General features: G+C 36.0%; 6 non-coding genes across 6 annotated transcripts; 4 read left to right on the top strand and 2 right to left on the bottom strand.

The window, feature by feature from the left end:
- Window positions 1-5,225: 5,225 nt before the first annotated feature.
- Window positions 5,226-5,341, top strand: LOC127624474 (U5 spliceosomal RNA). The gene has a single exon (XR_007968177.1). It is a non-coding gene; the product is annotated as a U5 spliceosomal RNA (small nuclear RNA).
- Window positions 5,342-5,847: 506 nt separating this feature from the next.
- On the bottom strand, window positions 5,848-5,919 carry trnad-guc (transfer RNA aspartic acid (anticodon GUC)). Its single transcript has one exon. It is a non-coding gene; the product is annotated as a tRNA-Asp (tRNA).
- A 101-nt stretch (window positions 5,920-6,020) lies between these two features.
- Window positions 6,021-6,092, top strand: trnad-guc (transfer RNA aspartic acid (anticodon GUC)). Its single transcript has one exon. It is a non-coding gene; the product is annotated as a tRNA-Asp (tRNA).
- A 6,779-nt stretch (window positions 6,093-12,871) lies between these two features.
- On the top strand, window positions 12,872-12,987 carry LOC127624475 (U5 spliceosomal RNA). Its single transcript, XR_007968178.1, has one exon. It is a non-coding gene; the product is annotated as a U5 spliceosomal RNA (small nuclear RNA).
- Window positions 12,988-13,601: 614 nt separating this feature from the next.
- On the top strand, window positions 13,602-13,673 carry trnad-guc (transfer RNA aspartic acid (anticodon GUC)). Its single transcript has one exon. It is a non-coding gene; the product is annotated as a tRNA-Asp (tRNA).
- Window positions 13,674-15,333: 1,660 nt separating this feature from the next.
- On the bottom strand, window positions 15,334-15,405 carry trnad-guc (transfer RNA aspartic acid (anticodon GUC)). The gene has a single exon. It is a non-coding gene; the product is annotated as a tRNA-Asp (tRNA).
- Between the last annotated feature and the right edge of the window lie 5,691 nt (window positions 15,406-21,096).

Here is a 21,096-nt window from a genome sequence, read left to right as displayed (position 1 = left end):
AACAAAACAATGCTGCTCTTTTGCTTGGTTTTGGTCTCAAAATTATCTTTGGAGGGTGGGGTTTTGGAATTAGAGGGCGTGACTTATTAAACTGCTCAGATCACAGGAAAGCCTCAGAATGCTAAAATCGCTTACATTACCTTTTCAGTAGTACACCCAAATGACAAAAGCCAAATCATACTGTTCATGTGTTACACTTGCTAGTTTACATCCACATTGCTGTTTAATCAATTGGCATTGTAAAATGTAAAAAAAAAACATCAAAAGAAACATCAGTACCACCTTGAGTATAAAATAGCATGTTTAATATTCACCATTGTTGCACAGAAAATCTGAATGATAGTAGTAGTAATAAATAAAGAAATATACATCCTGTAATAGTAAACTTTATTGATTTGAAATAATCATAAAAAATATCATTAATGGAAGCGCAAAAAACCAACACTATTATGTATTTTGGGTCTTTAATTACCCTATACACATTTGGTAATCAAGCATTTATAAAAAAATATATATATATTTGTAATTTTGCCTTCTTTTTTTCATTATTCAGAAGAGAAAGGTTGAGGAATACTAAAGAGGTGTGGGCAAAAACCCCCACAAATGTATGAGGTACAGGGGGTGGAATGAGGTCCCAGGTCACTAAAGACCCGAGGTATGCATTAAAGGGTTAAACAACCTAATATGAAATGTACATGAAAGACCAAATGTATATGGATTACGTACGCTTGTATGTGTGTATATTTTGTGTTCTCATTTTCCTGTAGCTCATACTGGAGGTCACAATCTGGACAGGCAGTGGTGGTCTGACCAGAGGGACAGCGGATACCCAAACCACACTGGCACTAACTCACTCTTTTTGGGGGCCAAAATGTGATCCCAGACAGGCAAGGGAGCTAAGCAGGAAGCCAACAAAACTAAACAGAGTTTTGGGTCATAAGGTAGCAGATGTTAAATTGAGAAAGAATTGATTCTGGCTGTCTACAATCCAAAACAAGTTCTGCTGCACATTTTCACATTTATATGTTTTATATGACTCATTTATTGACAAAATTTAACTAAAGGTACGTTTTTGGAAAATGATTCTGTTGATGGGTGATATATATGGGTGATATATGTGAAATAACGTCACACGTAGAAAGAGAACTCTCTTTGCGCACACTGTTGGGAAATCTGTTTATTTTTCCTAAAATACGACTTTTATTAGAACAAAAATGTTGTTCTGTTTAGACTGCAGTGCATAAGTTCACTATGCATGCAACTTTAGCAATGGATGTTTTACCTTTGACTATGGTTTTTATGAGGGCAGTTTTCAAATCTTGTAAGGGTTAGGGTTAGTTTCCTTATAAATACGTTTAATCAAGTACAACATAACATAAAGCTCTTCACAGGAACATGCAAGTTGTCTATTAAACAACAGCATCATATTGGTTATAGACACATCAGAGCTGTGCATGAAGACCACTTGATGCACAAAACACGACAGTAACAATCAACAGATATGAATGGGTAATTTTGAGTAGAAAATGAACTTCAGACTCCACAAAACAAGAAGTTACCAAATATAACAACAAATTCAACAATAAAGATGGTGTGAATAAACTTGCAAACAGTGAAACCATGCAAGCTTAGTAATTATTCAAGCCCCGGTGCATGCTTGGTCAAGTTCAAAAAGTTAAGTAAAATGTACTTATTTTATTTACCAGTGAAATTTACTAAAATTTGTGAATAAATATGACAAGGTTTTCTACTTTACATGATAACACATTGTGAAGATAACAAGCAATCGTGAATAGTATTTTCTTATAAGCTAAAACATTCGTTTTTACATGTTTGTAATTAGTACAAAGGTCAAATTTACTATTTCAAGTTTACGCTTTATTCAATGAATCCTTTCTGCTATATTTACTTCCCCACAAAATCCCTTTTTTTCCCCTCTGTTGGATCGAAGAGGAAATCTGGTCCATTTATTCTCAAAACACCTATTATCATTTTCTGAAGGTTTTAGTGAAGGAATGAGAGAAATGAAACTTTTACTGCAAAATTTTCTGGCCAGAAACTTGGTTTAGCTTCTCTGTTAATCTGAAGGGGTCTGAATTCTCCTAGCAGACTTTCCGGGCTCTACTTCACTTGATCGCCAAAAGGAATTAAACATCTCTGCATAGACTTTAAACATTGTGTGGTTGGGGCATTTACCAAACCTTCTTTCATCCCACATGTCCTCCCACACTGTCCAGTGCACAGAGCAGCAGTATGGAAAAAAGCTTTCAACTGTGGAGTCACGACTGAGGATGGCCACCCATGTCTTACCTCACGCCCTTTGGCCCTGATCCTGCGAGATGAGTTTTCCTCTCTTGGAAAACTGAGGCAGACAGTGAAACACAGCTCAGTTTGTCTTTGCAGACTGCTTTGGGGTGAAACTGCTACTTCACACAATCCCAAATTTAAACAGATTACACCCTCTACTGTCAAAACTTAGCAATAGTTCACTCATTACTGTTACACATGCAGCAGCAATATTAACAATAGTTGTCACACTAGTTTTATATAATCACTATAGTATTATATAATCACAACTTTACCCCACATAGGACCCCCATTTGGAATAACAGATTTGTTTTATCCAGATAAGTCTTTATGTGTTATTGATTGGCTCGAAAAGTGTATCTGGTCTTTAGTTCACTTAATGGATGTGGATGGGAATCTGTTAACTTTTAAAGATTTTTGTACTAAATACAACCTGTGAATGCAAACAAAATTGCACTCAGTACAAACACTTATGTTCACACGCTAGATGGCTTATGTGAACTCCCAACCCTTCTTTTTGATGGTAATGACCTCATGACATTGCTTCCCAACAAACATATTCGTTCTTCCTTTAATTCGAAATGATATCCTACGCTTTTATATCGTAATGATATATTACAAGTTTATGATAAACCAACTTAAAACAAAATTGCAAATCCAGTATATTAGTTTTGGCGGTGGCTCCTAAAGAAAACTCACTTTAAAATATTTAATGGGATCCTTCAAGTTCATTTTTAAGACTTCGATTTAACTTTGACTACAATACTTGTACTTTTTGTCAAATTGACATAGAGTCATCTGATCATCCCTTCTTTTATTGTATGCATTCATATATTTTCTGGGAAAATATGTCCTATTGGTTGAAGACAAAAATCCAGTCTCGGCCTACCTTCTCTAGGACTCATGTTGTATTTGAAATGTTATTGGATGACAAAAAAGTTGAATTCTTTATTAACGTACCGTACTGTTATTCTGGGTAAATTCTTTATACATAAATGTATAAATTCAAAACCTTATTTCTCTGTATTTAAAAGGGATTTACTTTGTAACTATTTTCCATCACTGAAATATATGAAGACTAAACAAGCCTGTAAATTCCTTAAGATGATAAAAAAAAGCTTTGGTTTATTGGAAGATGAATGATTTATAAATTATCCCCCATTATTATTTCTTCATTTTGCCTGTGCGCCCTGTTATTTGTTGTATTGTTTTCATTTATGAATATAATGCCATTATAGATGTACATTTTGTTCATGTTCAATAAAACATTTATTTTTTTTTTTATGTTTTATAAATCTGTGTGCAGCAGGGGCTGATGGGCTTGGAGATGACCCGGTCAAATGCCTGTTAATATTAATTCCTATATTCTTTCTTTTTTTTAACCTTGACTGTTTTCATGCATTTATTTATTTATAAAAATATTTTACAATTGTAATGGAAAACATGCATATCACAGAACAAATGGTGTGGACGCTAATTATCTTTAGGCCTCATTAAAACACAAATATTAGGACCTGTAGCTGAAGCTCTTCTGCCATTTTGTTAATGTGTTGAAGGTGAGAATTGTAAACCCTTTTTCTCATTGAAAAGATAGACTTGTAAAACGCGTGACTATGTTGAACTTTAAGAAGATGCCGAAGATGGATCTTGGTTAACACAGATTGATAGTTTAATGTTAAATTCACAAAATTGTGTAATTACACCGTGATTGTGTATGAGGAAACGGCGATGGAACACCAGGTATTTGGCGGAATCAAGGTCGCTTGGTCAAAATTGGTGAGGTGTTAAGAGTTTGTATGATATTGTTCTAACTTCAGCAATCGTTGTTAAAAATTATAATTACTTGTTATGACTTCGTTTTTTTTGGGCTGTAGTGCAATACTGTCCATCACCACTGGTGGGCGCTGCAGTAACTCACGATAGCGATGGAGAATGTGGCTGCTGGTTCCCGCGCTCGACTGTTAGAAAACTCTCTTCACATAAGAAAATACCGCTTTATTTTGTTGTAAAAATATTTATATTTTTTATGACATGTTTAATAATATCTTAATTGCTAATAATTTGGTCTCAAAGCTGGTCCTTACAAATTTTTGTTTGTTGTTTTTACAAAGGCTACATCACTATCTTGACGATTCTTTCCTCTTTTTTTTTAAGGCAGCATAATGGGTTTGAAACATACCAATGGATTCTCGGAGACTTTCGTTCTTGCTTTCGTTTGAATCATGTAAATTTTATATAGAAACTATAATATAAACAATTATGAAATTAAGGCGCTTTAGTTCGCTTGGTAATTTTTGAGATTGTGAATAAATTGTTGTGAAAAACTTTTAAACCAAACGATCAACTGGCGTGTTACGACAGTAAGTCACCGGTTGCGGATAACCCTTCATATGAATGAGCCGTAAAGTGATGTCTTGCTGTCGTAAAATTGTCCGTGATTATATTATTAATTTATTTTATCGTAGTAAACTCAACACATAGTTCGTTCCAAAAGGATTGATTGGTGTAAAACATGTTGAAGATTACCGGACATGCGATTAGCTGTTTACTGAAAAACGCAGTTAATCATCATAATGAAGTGTACCCATAGAATATATATGTGACCGCCGCGTTTTGCATCGCTTTGTTAATCTTGTAGTTTCGATTCAATAGAAGGGCTCTGGTGTGTGTTGGAGGCTGGTGAGCAAACCTGACGTTGTGCCTGTACCCACAATGCAATGTTGCTCGTTTCACTTCTCTTAGTATTTTTTTATTTATTAGTCGTTTGGTTTGCAGTTTGGTGGTATCATTCTAATTATAACCTCATTGCTTTTAGTTATGTTATATATGCTCTTAATGGCTGCCAAATTCTTAGTAACCGTTCTTGTGAAATGTGTTTCACTCACTCGAGTATCTGCTCGTATCTGTGTTTCGTCAGTACACTCATGTTTCTCTTCATATCGCATAAATCTTTCGCCTTTTACTAAAGATTTCCGTGGGGAGGAACACAATGAGTATTTAATAATTTTTTGATGCCCTGCTTTACAGTGGGGCTTCCTGTGTTTGTGAAAAATCAGAATTGGAACTTGTATCTTAAGGAGTAGATAGTGCGTATTTTTGAATTTTAAATGACTAATAGTTAGTTTATTATATTTAATGATATATTCTGTTTCGCTATTGTATCGTAAATACATTAAAATGTAAATGTAAATTTACATTTTTAAATATATTAAAAATGTAAATTATCATGGCTAGGGCAGGGACGGATTATTACTTGCAAATACCCGGTGCCAATTATCTCCCAGGGTCCCCCTCCAAAAGTTGTTGACCAGGGGTGTATTTACATGCCCAAAAGTTGTGGGGGTGTTTTCTTGTTTTTTGATAGCCTGCTGATATTTTATTAAAGTACTTGTCATGTGTTGCAGTTTGTACAGAGAAGTATAATTGTGTGGCAGATGTTGTTGGATAAAGTTTTGTGAAAAAAATTATATTGGTTAATAGTTGTGTAAATAGTTTGTGTTTGCTTAAATGTGTGTGTGGTATTCGACCAAAACAACGATTCTCCCCGTCGGGGAATCGAACCCCGGTCTTCCGCGTGACAGGCGGAGATACTGTCCACTATACTAACGAGGAAGTATGTATTATTAATAAACAATGTTTAAGTTTTACTTTAACGTTTCATCTGGAAGGAGTACCATACAACAGTCGTTTTACAGCTGAATGTTTTTGTCAGTTCCTCGTTAGTATAGTGGACAGTATCTCCGCCTGTCACGCGGAAGACCGGGGTTCGATTCCCCGACGGGGAGAAACATCTTTTTACATTGTGTTCTAAATGGTTTTTACTTTGATCAAATAATTTAAGGTTTATTAAGAAACATTTTGGGAAACAAAAACACCTTTGTTCTTTTAGTTTTGCTTGAAGGTGCTATATCTGTAAAATTAACATAATATGTCATTAGAGAAAAGGACACATGCTAAATTGAAATACTGGCTTCTCCGATAACAATACTACAGCCAGTATATTCTACATTTAAGTTTGCATTCCCGACCGGAATTTCTGTTTACGTTTTGGCCTGTGTGATCCCGCCAACTGCCCACTCACCAATAGTATTTCGACTACGCCGGGTTGCCAGATTTGATCAAGTGTAGGCCTACTGTCAAACAACACTGCGTGCTGCAGCCACGGAAGCCAGCAGACAAACTGGATCAGAGATAATAGATTCCACCCGACCTAAAAAGCCTCTCCATCCATCTAAAAACCACCATGACCAGAGGTGTAGTAAAACAAGGATAAATATTGGAGATGCTTTGGAAGATGGAAACAGCTCAAATGAAACAGAAAAACAAAAATATATATGTACAGAATCAAATTTTAACCCCCGTTATTCCCTTTTACCCTCCCAATCCCCACCCCTAGCAAACATCCTTCTCCACTGCCCCTCCCCAAGAGCCTTCCCAAAAGTCAATTAACTGCCCCACTTCCTATTAAACACTGCCAGGTTGCCTAGCCTTCTATCTTATAAGTTATTATCTTAATTTATTGATTACTCCTAAGTCCTCTTCTATTCATTGTCCTTTTGGTCTGTGGTTCAAACAGAGTCTTTAAATGGCTTTCTCCTGCCCGGCTTCTCCAGGGCTGTTTCTGCTATTTTAAAGTTCCAGTATAATTCTGTTCTATTGTTCTAATGAAATTCTTTAAATGGCTTCCTCCTATGTTAAATCTCCAGTTATGATATAAATGATTAACTGAAATTCTTTAAATGGCTCTCTCCTGCCCGGCTTCTCTTGGGCAGTTTCTCCTATATTAAAGCTCCATTAAATTTCTCACCGGTTTATGTTATAAAAAGTATTAAAACTAGCAAAGTGCACAGCATGGCATCACGTGACTCCCAAAATACCATGTGTTACAAAAAACACATTATTCTGCTTCTCAAAGTTGTGCAATTCTGTAATTTGGTAAATAATCTACAGTACTTAGTATAAAATACTATATGATAAAAACATTGTGGGTTGTCCATTATTGAGCGTTGGCCTATATGTTGGGAACATTTTCTACATGATGCTGTTTATATTGACTTTTTACAAGTTTTAGTGATGTTTATATTGATATCTTGTGGATGTTTGTTAATTTATCTAAGTCGAGTCAGAAGTTTGAAGTGTAAGTAGGCTAATGGTGTGTTTGTTTTGAATGTACAGTTTTGCTGAAATGGATGTGCTCAAACACCAAAAAGTGAAATGACTCCTATGTTCTCTTTCTTGTTAGCGTTTAGTTCCATAATCGTGTTATATTATTACATTTAAACTTGCTGCTAGCATTAACATTGTTACAATACTAAGAAACTTGTTGTTTATAAATTGTTACAATGTTGGGTAAATTTGTGCTTTAGAGTTCCTATGATGATATTTAGTGTTTGCTCATGATCTCAGATTTATCTACTCTGCTCACTGATCTTTGACATAACATGATACAAAAAATATCTTTCTCCCTGTCTGGGTTGATTTTCTTTGTTCGCAGTTGCCCATTAACGTCCTGGTAGACCTTTAAGATATTAGATTTGCCAACTCTGCCAACTGACATTTGAGAGAGATTTTTGTTTTTACAAAAATAAAAACAACATAATTCTCCCGATCCGGGAATCGAACCTTCGTCTTAACTTCCTTCACTTTTCCCATTTATTCTCAATTGTAGTTCTGATCACTACGGATGCAAAATTTTTTTGACCACACGTAGAATCATGGCGCTGTTTCGCTCTTTGTAGGGGGCGGGTTTTTCTAAATGTATTTCAGCGAGTCAACTGTCGAGACCATAGACATAATGTCTATGGTCGAGACACCCCTCGCTGCAGCCTGTAGCACGATGACGTAGCTGGATGGTCCAATACGTACTGGATTTTACAACATTTTAAGCGTAACAGCGTCCAGTATGTATTGGACCATCCAGCTACGTCATGGTGCTACAGGCTGCAGCGAGGACCTCTTGGGGATGTCATGCATTAGCTGTCGTCTGAATTGATTTACGATTGGATTTGTTTTAGCCAAATCGTTCACAGGAACCTGTATTTGGTTTTGTAAAATATACATTTACAGAATTGAATTTGCTTATTGTGACTTCATAAATCAAGCTCTTTGTAAAACATAAAATTGTATGTTACGTTTTATTGGATTATAGTTTAATTATTTGTAATGTTAAATGTTTGTTCATGTATCTACATCTATTATGACATTTGTAATGAATGTAGATTAACAATTGTATGTAGGTTTGTATGTGTAACTAGATAAATGCTTAAACAACACAAGCCTACAGTCAGTACTTTATGTGTAAAAGGGTCAATGACCCTACCTTTAAATTTACAAAACATAATTAATAACTATAAATGCCTTTTTGGGTATTATTGACATTCCCAATATAATTTAATTTCACAAAATATTTCCTGAGTTTTACAATGTCAATCTATTAAAATAATAATGATAAAACAAAGGTCTATTATTTTACAGTGCATCACAATGGTCAATTGTTTTCAGATGTTTCAAATTGAAGGTTTTAATGTATTGGCACTACTTCTCTGGTCATCAGCATAAAGAAAAAAAATAATTCCCAGAGAGAGTCAATGTGTCTTTCAGGAGAGGCCTATCAGGACATTTACGACAGGACCCATCTGGAGAGGCAAGAAGAATAAAAAGAATCCATTGTTGCAGGAAAAGTCAACTCAGGAGCAATGTCCGTTCTGTTGTGTTACAGAGAGGGGGGATGTTTCGGACAAGCAAGAGGTGTTTTGCGAATACATTCTTCAGTTCGGCGAGTACAAAGATAAGTCCTTACATTGGTTATTGGAGAATGATGTTAGCTACACTTTGTACCTGTCCAGTAAGGTTGAAGAGGAAGAACAGGCTGGGCGGTTCAACCCAGAGGGTCCTTGCAAGGATAGCCTCCTGTTGTTTCTGGAGTATTCAAAAAGCTTTAAGGAAATTGAGGATCTTTGGCGATATCTGTCAGAAAGGCCAGGTCCATTACCAGTTTTGTCAGAGGATGACAATACAGTTGGATTTGAAACGCGAGCAAGACAGTTGGAAGGTTTGTAATATCAGGGCTGATGGGTATGCTGCCTTTATAATGGGGAAGAACTGTTTTCCTGGAAGTAAAATGTACCATCTGACTGCAGAAGCCCCTTCACCATCAACTCTGCAAGGCCACTAGTTCCTTCAAGCTCTCCCACTGATCAACCAGATCAGTGAACTTTACTATAAAATTGTATTTAATATTTATTATTGCAGCCTAGTGAGCCTACTGGTGCATTTGTTTCATTTCATAGAAATGGAAGAGGATGAAGAACTGGAGTGGATGATGCTGAGTTTGTCTCCACAAAAATGTCCTACACTGCCGAGTAATATTAATAATATGTTTATCTTGAAATAAATAATATTTTAACTCATCTAACTGATGTAAAAAAAAAAAAGACAAATCATACATTTAAATCAAATCTTACAATTAAAAAAGAATATTTTTTTTAAAAACTTGATTTGCTTTGTTCCATACAGGTGTACCACAGTATCCACCAACATCACATGAAGTCTTCTGTCGTTGCATTCTACCAGCTCCTTTGTGCAGGCCTTCTTCACAGGGTAAAGCCTCTGTACCACAGTCCACATTACCACCAGCAGTTACCCAGTAAGTGCCCACAGGCAGAGATACGTTCAGAGATACGTGCCCAAATACATTCAAGATGTGACTTGCTAAAACTGCTTGTATGTCACTCCATCTAGAAGGAGTGACATACAAGTCTCATTTTCCAGCTAGTAGTAGTTACTTCTTCGTTAGTATAGTGGACAGTATCTTTGCAAAAGACTGGGTCACGCAAAAGACTGGGTTTTGATTCCCCGTCGGGAAGAAGTATGTTTTTTACATTATTATCTAAAAGGTCAGTGGTCAAAGCGCAACTGCGATACAACTTTACACAATTATTTATCTATTTTTTGTGTATTGTTGGGCAGCACTACTGGTTTGGAGACAGATTCCATAAAGTGGATCCTCTGTTCCTTTTTAATTTTTTTACTTTGATCAAATAATTTAAGGTTTATTAAGAAATAATAAACATTTTGGGAAACAAAAACACCTTTGTTCTTTTAGTAATGCTTAAAGGTGCTATATGTAATTACAAACAGAGATGGAATCTATGGGGCTTTGGCCAGTATCACAACCAGTTAGACACCTTATGAATATGGTCTCCTTGTGGTGCTATCAAAACCTCATGTTGTGTCTTCTGGTGCGGGTAGAACCAGAATAATTATTGGTACTAGTGGGCAATATTACATCCTTGCTTCTCGTCTATGCTGTAAGGCTTGCAAAAAATACTGGTTTGCTGATAAACCACAGTGACTGGACAAGCTACCAGCAAAATCTCACCCATAAAAAGGCAATCAGTAAAACGGTGATGGATGAATCACCTAATGATATGGCAAACCAGCTTTCTGAGGAGCTTCGCCTTAAGTACGAAAGAGCCCACCTTGCCCTACTGCTCAGCATACAGAACACCAAAGATACTGAAGCAGGCCGGTATGGCCAGAGGACCATCATGGGATCCCTAAGGAATGATGACACACCAGCATTGTTTGGGGGTTACAAGGACTGGTTTGGGGTGTCTGATGGCATATTATCTGGTTGAGTGCCTTCCTCAAGAATATACGTGGCAAGAGGTGGCTCTCACTCAGGTCCTATAAGGCACATTTGGCCAGGTATTCAGGTCAGATCACACACGTAAAGTTGCTAGAAAAGTGATGCTCTCATCTGGCACAGTGTCTTCATATGCTGTGATCAATGAGATCTTGATTATCCTGTTTTGGGTGCTGCTGCAAAAATGGGAGTCAAATGGTCAGAACACTTCCTCCTAAAAGTGTTTAAGAAAACCATTCCTCACTTTGACTGTTCACAAAATCCATTGCAAATTCTGATTTCACTTAGATCTACTGTCTACATTTGCAAATAATAAGCATATTTTAGCTTGATAAGTATAGTTTAAAAATGCTAATTGATATGATGTTATAAAATGTGAAGTGTGACAAAAAGGTAGGCTACTGACTCTTGCCTGTGCATGTGTGCACAGGGGCTGATGGGCTTGGAGATGACCAGGTCAAATGCCTGGTATTATTAATTTGCATAATTTCTTTTAAACCCTGACTGCTTTCATGTTTTATTTATTTCTAAAAAATATTTTATAATTGTATTGGAAAACATGCATATCAAAAAACAAATGTTGTGAACTCTAATTACCTTTAGGCCTCATTTGACCTCAAAAATTAGGACCTGTAGGTGAAGCTCTTCTGCCATTTTCTTAATGTGTTGAAGGTGAAAATTGTGAACACTTTTTCTCATTGAAAAGATAGGCTTGTAAAACGCGTGAAATCTGTTGAACTATAAGAAGATGGCAAAGGTGGGTCTTTGTTGACACGGATTGATCATTTTTACGAAATTTATAGTGTCGTAAACTTCAGTGATTGTGTGTGGGGAAACGGCGATGAAACATCAGGTATTTGGCGAAATCAATGTCGTTTGGTAAAAATGGGTGATGTGTGAAGAGTTTGTATGATATTGTGCTAACTTCAACAATCGTTGTTAAAAAAAAAATCATAATTACGTGTTATGGCTTCGATTGTTAGCTTGAATCGTGTTTGGGCTGTAGTGCAATAATATCCATCACCACTGAAGTAACTGAACGAGAGTAATGGAGAATGTGGCTGCTGGTTCCCGCGCTCGATTGTGTTGTGAGGCATAATTATGTGGGTTGGAAGCATATTCAGTAGATTTTCGGTGCTTTTTGTTCTTGCTTTCTTTTGAATAATTTAAATATTATATAGAAACTGTAATTAACATTTTATGAAATAAAGGCGCTTTAGTTCGCTTGGTAATGTTTGCGATTGTGAATAAATTGTTGTGGAGAACTTTTATTAGAGATGACAAACTCCATAGCAGAGACTAAACGGTCAACTAGCGTGTTACGGCAGTAAGTCATTGTTTGCGGATAACAGTTCAAATGAATGGGAGAGCCGTAAAGTGTCATCTTGCTGTCGCAGACGTGCTCGTGATTATTTTATAAAACATACATTTTATCGTTATAAACTCCACACACATTTCACTCCAAAAGGATCATCAAGTAAAACATTTTGAAGTTTACCTGGCCGTTTCCTCAAATAAGTTTATTCAGCATACTGAAGCATCTCCAAATAAAAAGATCTGGTCTCCTCGCCATCGAACCGCCCATATAATATATGCGTGACCGCCGCGTTTAGCATCGCTTTGTTAATCTTGTAGGCTCATTCAATAGAAGGGCTCTGGTGTGTGTTGGAGGCGGACGATCAAACCTGACGTTGAGCCTGTACCCATAATGCAATGTTGCTCGTTTTACTTCGCAAAGTATTTTATTTGTATTTTTTAGTCGTTTGGTTTGCAGTTTGGTGGTATCATTCTAATTATAAACTCATTACTGTTAGTTATGTTATATATGCTCTTGATGACTGCCATATTCTTACTAACCGTTCTTGTGAAATGTGTTTCACTCACTCGAGTATCTGCTCGTATCTGTGTTTCGTCAGTACACTCATGTTTCTCTTCATATCGCATAAATCTTTCGCCTTTTACTAAAGATTTCCGTGGGGAGGAACACAATGAGTATTAAGTAATTTTTTGATGCCCTGCTTTATAGTGGGGCTTACTTCAGAGGTGAAATATCAGATCTTATATTTGTTTAAGTGAACTTATGATTCTTAAATATTTAGTAGATATTTAATGTTTTCATGTTGTACTTTGTAAACGTTAAGTAGACTTATGGAAAGTGTTACTGCTGTGTAAACTGCTAGTGAATGACTTGTGATAAAGTGTATAGTTTGGTTTTATTGCCGATTCTTTGATTGTAGCGAATCTGCAGCTTTAATGTGCTCAAACTGAAAGAAAAAAAGAAAGTAACGACTACGCTACATGTAACAATAGTTATGTTATTGTCAGTTATTCGTTGTATTTATGTCTGCAACCGTTTAGTGAAATGTTTCTCCCACTTGAGTTTGTAAGACCATCATTTGTTTTTTATATTAAATATTTCGCTTTTTACTAAATTAGTATAAGTAATTTTTTTTGAAGGCCTGTTTAATGGTGGGTCTTCTGTAGCAGAAAAAGGGTAATATTTTATTGAAGTACCTGTCAGGTATTGCAATTTACATTTATGGATTTGGCAGACGCTTTTATCCAAAGCGATTTACAGTGCTATTATTACAGCAATTATATTGAGTAACATACAAGGCCCATTTTCCGACAGTTAGATTTTATCTCTTCCTCGTTAGTATAGTGGACAGTATCTCCGCCTGTCACGCGGAAGACCGGGGTTCGATTCCCCGACGGGGAGAAATGTCTTTTTTCTATTTTTGTTTGTATTGTGGGACAGCATTACTGGTTTGAATACAGATTAAATAAAGTGGATCCTCTTTATATATATATATATTTGCCTCATCCATAAAAAAGGCAATCTGTAAAACACTGTATCACCTAACTCGCTGTATAACTCAAATCACCTAAGGATATGGCAAAACAGCTTTCTGAGGAGCTTCGACTTAAATATGAAAGAGCCCACCACAATTTGACTGTGCACAAAATACATAGCAAATTCTGATTTCACTTAGATCAACGGTCCAATTTTGCAAATAATATGCATATATTAGCATGATACGTATAGTTTAAAAATGCTAATTGATATGATGTTATAAAAGTTGAAGTGTGACAAAAAGGGTGGCTACTGACTCTTGCCTGTGCATGTTTTATAAATCTGTGTGCAACAGGGGCTGATGGGCTTGGAGATGACCAGTTCAAATGCCTGGTATTATTCATTTCTATATATTTTCTTAATTTTTTTTTAAACCCTGACATACAGTGAAACAAACAGTTTTACAACAATGTCCTTATTGAACTTCATGCGAGAGACACATAAATATTTTAGGTTCCCCAAGGTAACCTTTACCAAAATAGCTTCAGTGGTCTTCCAGGCATCCCACTGCAGGTGCTCAAAAGGCACTGAGTCTGCGACTCTGAAAGCGGCACAGCAGTCCATACATACACATAAAGCACAATTTCAATAAGCAATTTCAGTTAAATATATTAATTACTTTGACTTACACGTGTTGTGTACATGTATTACACCTGTCCACCCACTGGTACTTGACCTTGCAGATGCCAGCAAGTACTGGATATGCTTAATATAAGCCTAAATGTGTTAACCTACAGTACATTTGTTCAGAATTTCATTAATTCAAGATTAATTACCAAACATTTAACTTTACAAACGAAAATAGTTGCCTTGTATATGAGCATGGTTTAGGAACTGTTGATTAAACAATAAATGCATTCAATGTTTCAACTATATTTTAACTTTACATTTCATACAAAACATACGATAATAAACGTAATAACCGCGTGTCCTCTTGGTAAGCGCAGCGAATGATTGACAGCCGACTGTCCGCTCCTTATCTTTCAGACTCCTGGAACAGCGCCGTGAAATGTACGTGTGGCCAAAAATATATTACATCCGTAATTTTAAGCACTACCATTAAGAATGAATGGGAAAAGTTAAGGGAAGTTAAGCTTAACCATTTCCCGAAGGGGCGAATTTTTGTTTTGGTAGCCTGAAACCTTTAAGCAAACACAAACTATATGAACGTATGAACAACTATTACGTGACAGGTGGAAATACTGTCCACTGTACTAACAATTATGTACTTTACTTTAGTTTTGTCTTTAACATCAGACTGTCTATCTGGAAACATAACATACAAGTACCGTTTTCAAGCAACATAATGTAGTTTATTGAATCTATCTCCAAAGCAGTAATGCTGCCCCCACAATACACAACAAAATTGATTAATCATTGTGTAAAGTTGTACACATGTTTGATATATGTTTGCTCGCAGTTGCACATTCGCGTTCTTGTAGACCTTTAAGATCACAGATTTACACACTCTGACCATTGACCTTTAGATAAGATTTAGATACCTTTATTGTAAAAAAAGATATTTCTCCCCGTCGGGGAATCGAACCCCGGTCTTCCGCGTGACAGGCGGAGATACTGTCCACTATACTAACGAGGAAGATATACATTAAGTTTATGTGATTTAAAATACAAACACTATATAATAAAAGTATTGTTTGTTGTTCGTTATTGAGCGTTAGTCTATGTCTTGGGAACATTTTCTACATTGATGCTGTTTATATTGATTTTGAACAAGTTTTAGTGCTGTTTATATTGATATCTTGTGTATGTTAAGTCGTGTCACAGGTTTGAAGTGTAAGTAGGCTAATGATTTGTTTGTTTTGTACAGTTTTGCTGAAATGTGCTAAAACACAAAAAATGAAATGAATCCCATGTCCTGTTTCTTGTCGTGTTATATTAGTTACATTTAAACTTGCTGCTAGCGTTAATGGTTTTACAATACTAAGAAACTTGTTGTTTATAAACTGTTACATGTTGGGTATATTGTAGAATAATCATTTTTTAGATGGTATAATAATCATTCTTAGATATCAAAATACTTATATGAGTTTCTAGGCCTTTGTGTGAGCCAGGAGAGAGCATATGAGGTTACTAAAAGTGTTGATGCTGCAGAGAACACAAAGAATGGTATACAACCTTGAAATACAGGATGTACTCTTTAATCAGTTATTATATGAATGGTGTCTTGTATTTTTGCAGCTGGTGTTTTGCTGTTTCTGTTAATTAGTAGTATTCTGACATATATCTTTGGTGTATTTCCTTTATGCTGACACGTATCTCTAAAATATATGGTGTGTCTCATTAAAATACAGGATGCACTTCTTACTGAAAACACTTTTAATAAGTTAGATATCTCTTATATGATATGTTTCTGGCATGGTGTTTTACCTTGATGAGTTAAATATCTTTGGAGCTTGTATTTTCTTTCATTAATCAAATGATACTGTGTATGAACAAACAAGGCCGCCTCATTATGAGGGTACACTGAAATGTAGGGCAAAGGTAAAAGGTATGTGATGGGGACATGGCTGTTTGTCTCATACACAGGTGTTTCTAAAATTGATGCACTTTACCATGAACTATGACTTATGTCAAAAATAAGTGGAGTTACCAGTTGATGTATGTTTTTTTTTTAAAATAATTAGATGGGGATTTTCCACCAATATTTAATTAGTGAGGAAAATAGAACATATTGGTGGCGAAGGAAAGAGACAAGAGTAATTATTCTATTGGTCAGAGATAATGGGCAAGAAGATAACAAAAAGGTATATAACTGAGAACTCAGGAGGATAGAGACAGAGCAATCAGCTGACTGGTCTCATGTTTGTTGGTGATCAATAAACTACAACTTTGGCATCTGGAACTCAAGGCTCTGAAAGTTTTCTTCAACTTAGAGAAACTCATCGCAATATTCCACGACAGGTACATTTGTGCTTAGGACTTCCATGCGATGATGATCATATGATGATATTTACTGTTTGATCACAGTTGTCTTTTGTCGTTATTGTAGACTGTTACTGTTATGATCTCCAATGTATCAACTCTGCTCAATGACCTTTGACACAACATGATACAAAAAAAAATAATGTTTCTACCCGTCGGGATCGATATGATTGTTCGCAATTGCCCATTAACCATTATCTGTCCTTATAGACCTTTAAAATTAAAATAAAATTATATATATATATATATATATATATATATATATATATATATATATATATATATATATATATATATATATATATATATATATATATATGTATATATATATCCATCCATCCATCGTCAACCGCTTATCCTGTGTACAGGGTCGCGGGGGGGCTGGAGCCTATCCCAGCTAACATTGGGCGAAAGGCGGGGGACACCCTGGACAGGTCGCCAGTCCATCGCAGGACCATATATATATATATAATTTTATTTTATAATTTTATATATATATAAAGAATCTCCCCGTCGGGGAATCGAACCCCATTCTTGACTTCCTTAACTTTTCACTACGGATGCAATATGATTTTGACCACACGTAGAATCATGGCGCTGTTTCGCTCTTTGTAGGGGGCGGGTTTTTCTAAATGTATTTCAGCGATTTGAAATTGTATTTGCAATTGCGTTTTCAATTTGTGGACGCATAAAATGTGACATAATCCAAACGCAATTGCAAATCGCGCATTACCGTTTGCATTTTCGTTTAAGTGAACGCACAGTGACTGCCAGATTTCAAATGGAAAAGCAAAGTCCGTTTGCAACTGTGTTTCCCATATCTTACGAGTTTTGGCCCTGTCATATTGAAATAGCAATTTCAATTACCACGTCTGCTTTTTCACTTTCTCAGCGTCGCGTATGTAGCCAGCCAAAACTTAAATGGAATACTAATTCCCTTAGTAGTTCCATTGATGCCTTACATGGAAACCTGTCAATCAGGGTCAAGGGTGGGATTATGCTATGGGGCGTGTTTGTCTTGGGAAGTGACGTCACTCACAGTCGACGGTCAAGAGTCATTATATAAACAAGCATTAAAAGTAATGGACCAGAAATCTGTAAGATGGCATCACTGCATCATTCTAAGGAAGCATAATATCTTGAGTTTTGACAGTTTTGTAAATTTTTCTTTTTAAAACTAATTTTTAAGTGTGTGAACAACGTTGCACCAGAAATATTCTGTCAACTAGTACATAAACAAAAGAGCGGAATAAGAACTAGAGGCACAATAAGTGGAAACTATAGCCGCAAAACGTAGAACAACATTTGGTCAGACATCATTTTCAGTAAGAGGCATACATTTGTGGAATCATCTGAAATTAAAACATTGACAGACTTCAAGGTTTTTAATACACATTTAAAGCAATGTACAGGACATAACACAATGCATACAAACATAATGTTGCGCACATATATTACGCCATACATATGCACCCTTTTGTTAGACCCCGAAGCCGCCGCCAGGCGCCGCCATTTGCGCCATTTAGAATTTCAGCCGCTGCCAGCCAATAATTTCGTAAGCCAAATTGAGCCGCCATCTGATAAAGTTTGGCTGAGCCGGCTAGAATTATTTGCATCAAATAATAATTCTATCACATATTGACATACACACACGAAATATATAAACAATACACGAGATCTATTTTCCCACTTGATTCATAACAGCACCGTCTTGTGCTCGTTGCTACGATACACAGACTCACAGTGAATTGACGACCAATTAAAATTGCTCGTTTTCCGTACAGAAGAAGCGATGCATTTTTTTCTCGCACTGAGGTGAAATGGCGGAAAGAAGTAAGCAAGGTAATTTTGATCTCACTTCTCACATACTTTCCTAATTCCTACTTACTTTTTTTTAAACTTAGGCCTACCCAGACTTTTGTTAAATCTTCAGGGCACGGTTGCACAAACACCTGAATCAAAGATTGATGATGAACCAAATATTCTGGAACGGAGAGATTTATAGCACTGAACGTGATATTACTGCAGTAACAATCCACCGTTTCCACATTGCTAATTCACGACGCATGCTTCAGTGTACATTGAAGTGAAATGTGCAAAACTTTGTCCAAAATAATACTGATAACAGTGTGTGTTTATATTAAGGCGAGACACGGCAGGCAAAAACATCGTTTTTTTTTACTGGTCAATTTTGAGATTTTTGGATATTTGTCTTCAATAACATGTCTTCTTTCAGACTTGTGGTGAAAAAAAGTCCGAAATACACATTTACTACACTTCGTCTGTTTGCGTCTGTAGATTTATCATAAATTCAACAAAAGTTTGCGTTCTTAATCAACATAGCCTACTTCTCCGCGATCTCTGCCGTCACTCACCCTCTCATCACATGCACCGTTAGGAAACTCTCTCTCTTCTGTACAATCCTGTTGGATCCAAATATGATCATTTCCTTTTTATCAGCAACCAATCGTGAAAGTAAAAAGACTGAATGCGCGATCTCATTGGCTGATGATAAATCTATAAAGCCCGTTTTCTCAAAATAACCTTTCTCTCATACTCCAAGTCCGAAATCTCCACTTCAGTAGTACCTAGTTATATTATGAAGACATTTACAGAGGGATTTGTAAATATATTATTCCTAGCCTGATATATATAACATTTTATTCCAAAAAACATGGCGAAAATCATTATATTCTGATTTACAGGATAACAAAAGTAGATATCCATAAATCCCTCTGTAATTTTTTACCATCTAATATGTGAACACAATGAAAAAAATATTTTTAACCTGGCTTTATCCAATACTCAGATTTCGTTTTTTAAATATATGCAAATTAGCACATATTTAATTAGATATTGCCTAATTTGCATATTTAAACATTAAATTAAAGAAAACTTGTAATACATTTTTTCTCATCTTAATGTAACTAATCAACTGGGAAAGTTTCATGGTGATATCTGCTAGTTAAAGATTTTACCCTATTCACCCGTAGTGTCTCGCCTTAACTATAAAGTTGAACAGCGAATTACTGTACATGTCATAAATATATGCATAACGTTACTCCGTGAAGTTTGACAAGTGTGCATTCTTACACAGCATCAGGGACTTTATTCACTAACGTTACAGTGGCTATTGAATGCGCCTAGCACTATAGCAAATATGTACATACGTTGTGAAAGTAAAATCTGGTGTTTTCTTTATTACATTGTATTGCATTTTGTAGAAACATAGTGTAAGCCATGCATTGCTTGGAAATATTGAGATCTAGTAAATCAGTAACATAGACATCTGTAGACATGAAGTGGCAGCTTCAGCCATTTGCAGCTATGAAAAGTTTGGCGGCTGCAGCAGCCATTTAGGTTTTGGCTGAGCCGGCTAGCCAGCCAATAACTTCATCAGCCAGCCATTATTCTCAAAACAAATGGCTTCGGGCTCTACCTTTTGTGTTCTTGTATTGTTAAATGTGTCTAGACATTGATTTATAGTGACTTCCACATCTACTTAAGCCCATATCTTATTTCATATATGGGATGTATTTGTTGTATGTATTTTATTAATTATAAATCTTAAACTCAATACTCTGTAATTTTTGTTTTAAATTTATAAGCCTAACCAGGGACAGGGGTTGCAAATTAGTCATGGCTAGAAACATGTATGCGTGGCATCTACTTTGTATTCTTTATAAAGCAATGTTCTATGCATTTGTCCCTGTCAAATAAACATTAAAACAAATACAAAATAAATAAAGAGGTGATGCCCTGAACAGACGCCGGTTTATTTGATCTTGACCATCAACTGTGAGTGACGTCTCTTCCCAAGACAAACACGCCCCATAGCATAATCCCACCCTTGACCCTGATTGACAGGTTTCCGTGTAAGGCATCAATGGAAATACTAAGGGAATTAGTATTCCATTTGAGTTTTGGCTGGCTACATACGCGACGCTGAGAAAGTGAAAAAGCAGACGTGGTAATTGAAATTGCTATTTAAATATGACAGGGCCAAAACTCGTAAGATATGGGAAACACAGTTGCAAACGGACTTTGCTTTTCCATTTGAAATCTGGCAGTCACTGTGCGTTCACTTAAACGAAAATGCAAACGGTAATGCGCGATTTGCCATTGCGTTTGGATTATGTCACATTTTATGCGTCCACAAATTGAAAACGCAATTGCAAATACAACTAGATGGGTACATTTCCTGAAGAAAATGTGAGTGGTGCTTGCCGTGGCGAAACTCGTCAAACAGCATGTTATAACTTTAAAAGAACAAAAATTATGGTCATAAATAAATCAACCCAGAAGTCTGTAAGATTTTCTGGTGCAGAAATATGTGATTTGTTAC

This window comes from Xyrauchen texanus, chromosome 30 (genome assembly GCF_025860055.1).
Source record: "Xyrauchen texanus isolate HMW12.3.18 chromosome 30, RBS_HiC_50CHRs, whole genome shotgun sequence".
Lineage (NCBI taxonomy): Eukaryota > Metazoa > Chordata > Actinopteri > Cypriniformes > Catostomidae > Xyrauchen > Xyrauchen texanus.
The sequence above is the reverse complement of the archived record's forward strand: the minus strand, read 5'-3'. Positions and strand labels throughout refer to the sequence as shown.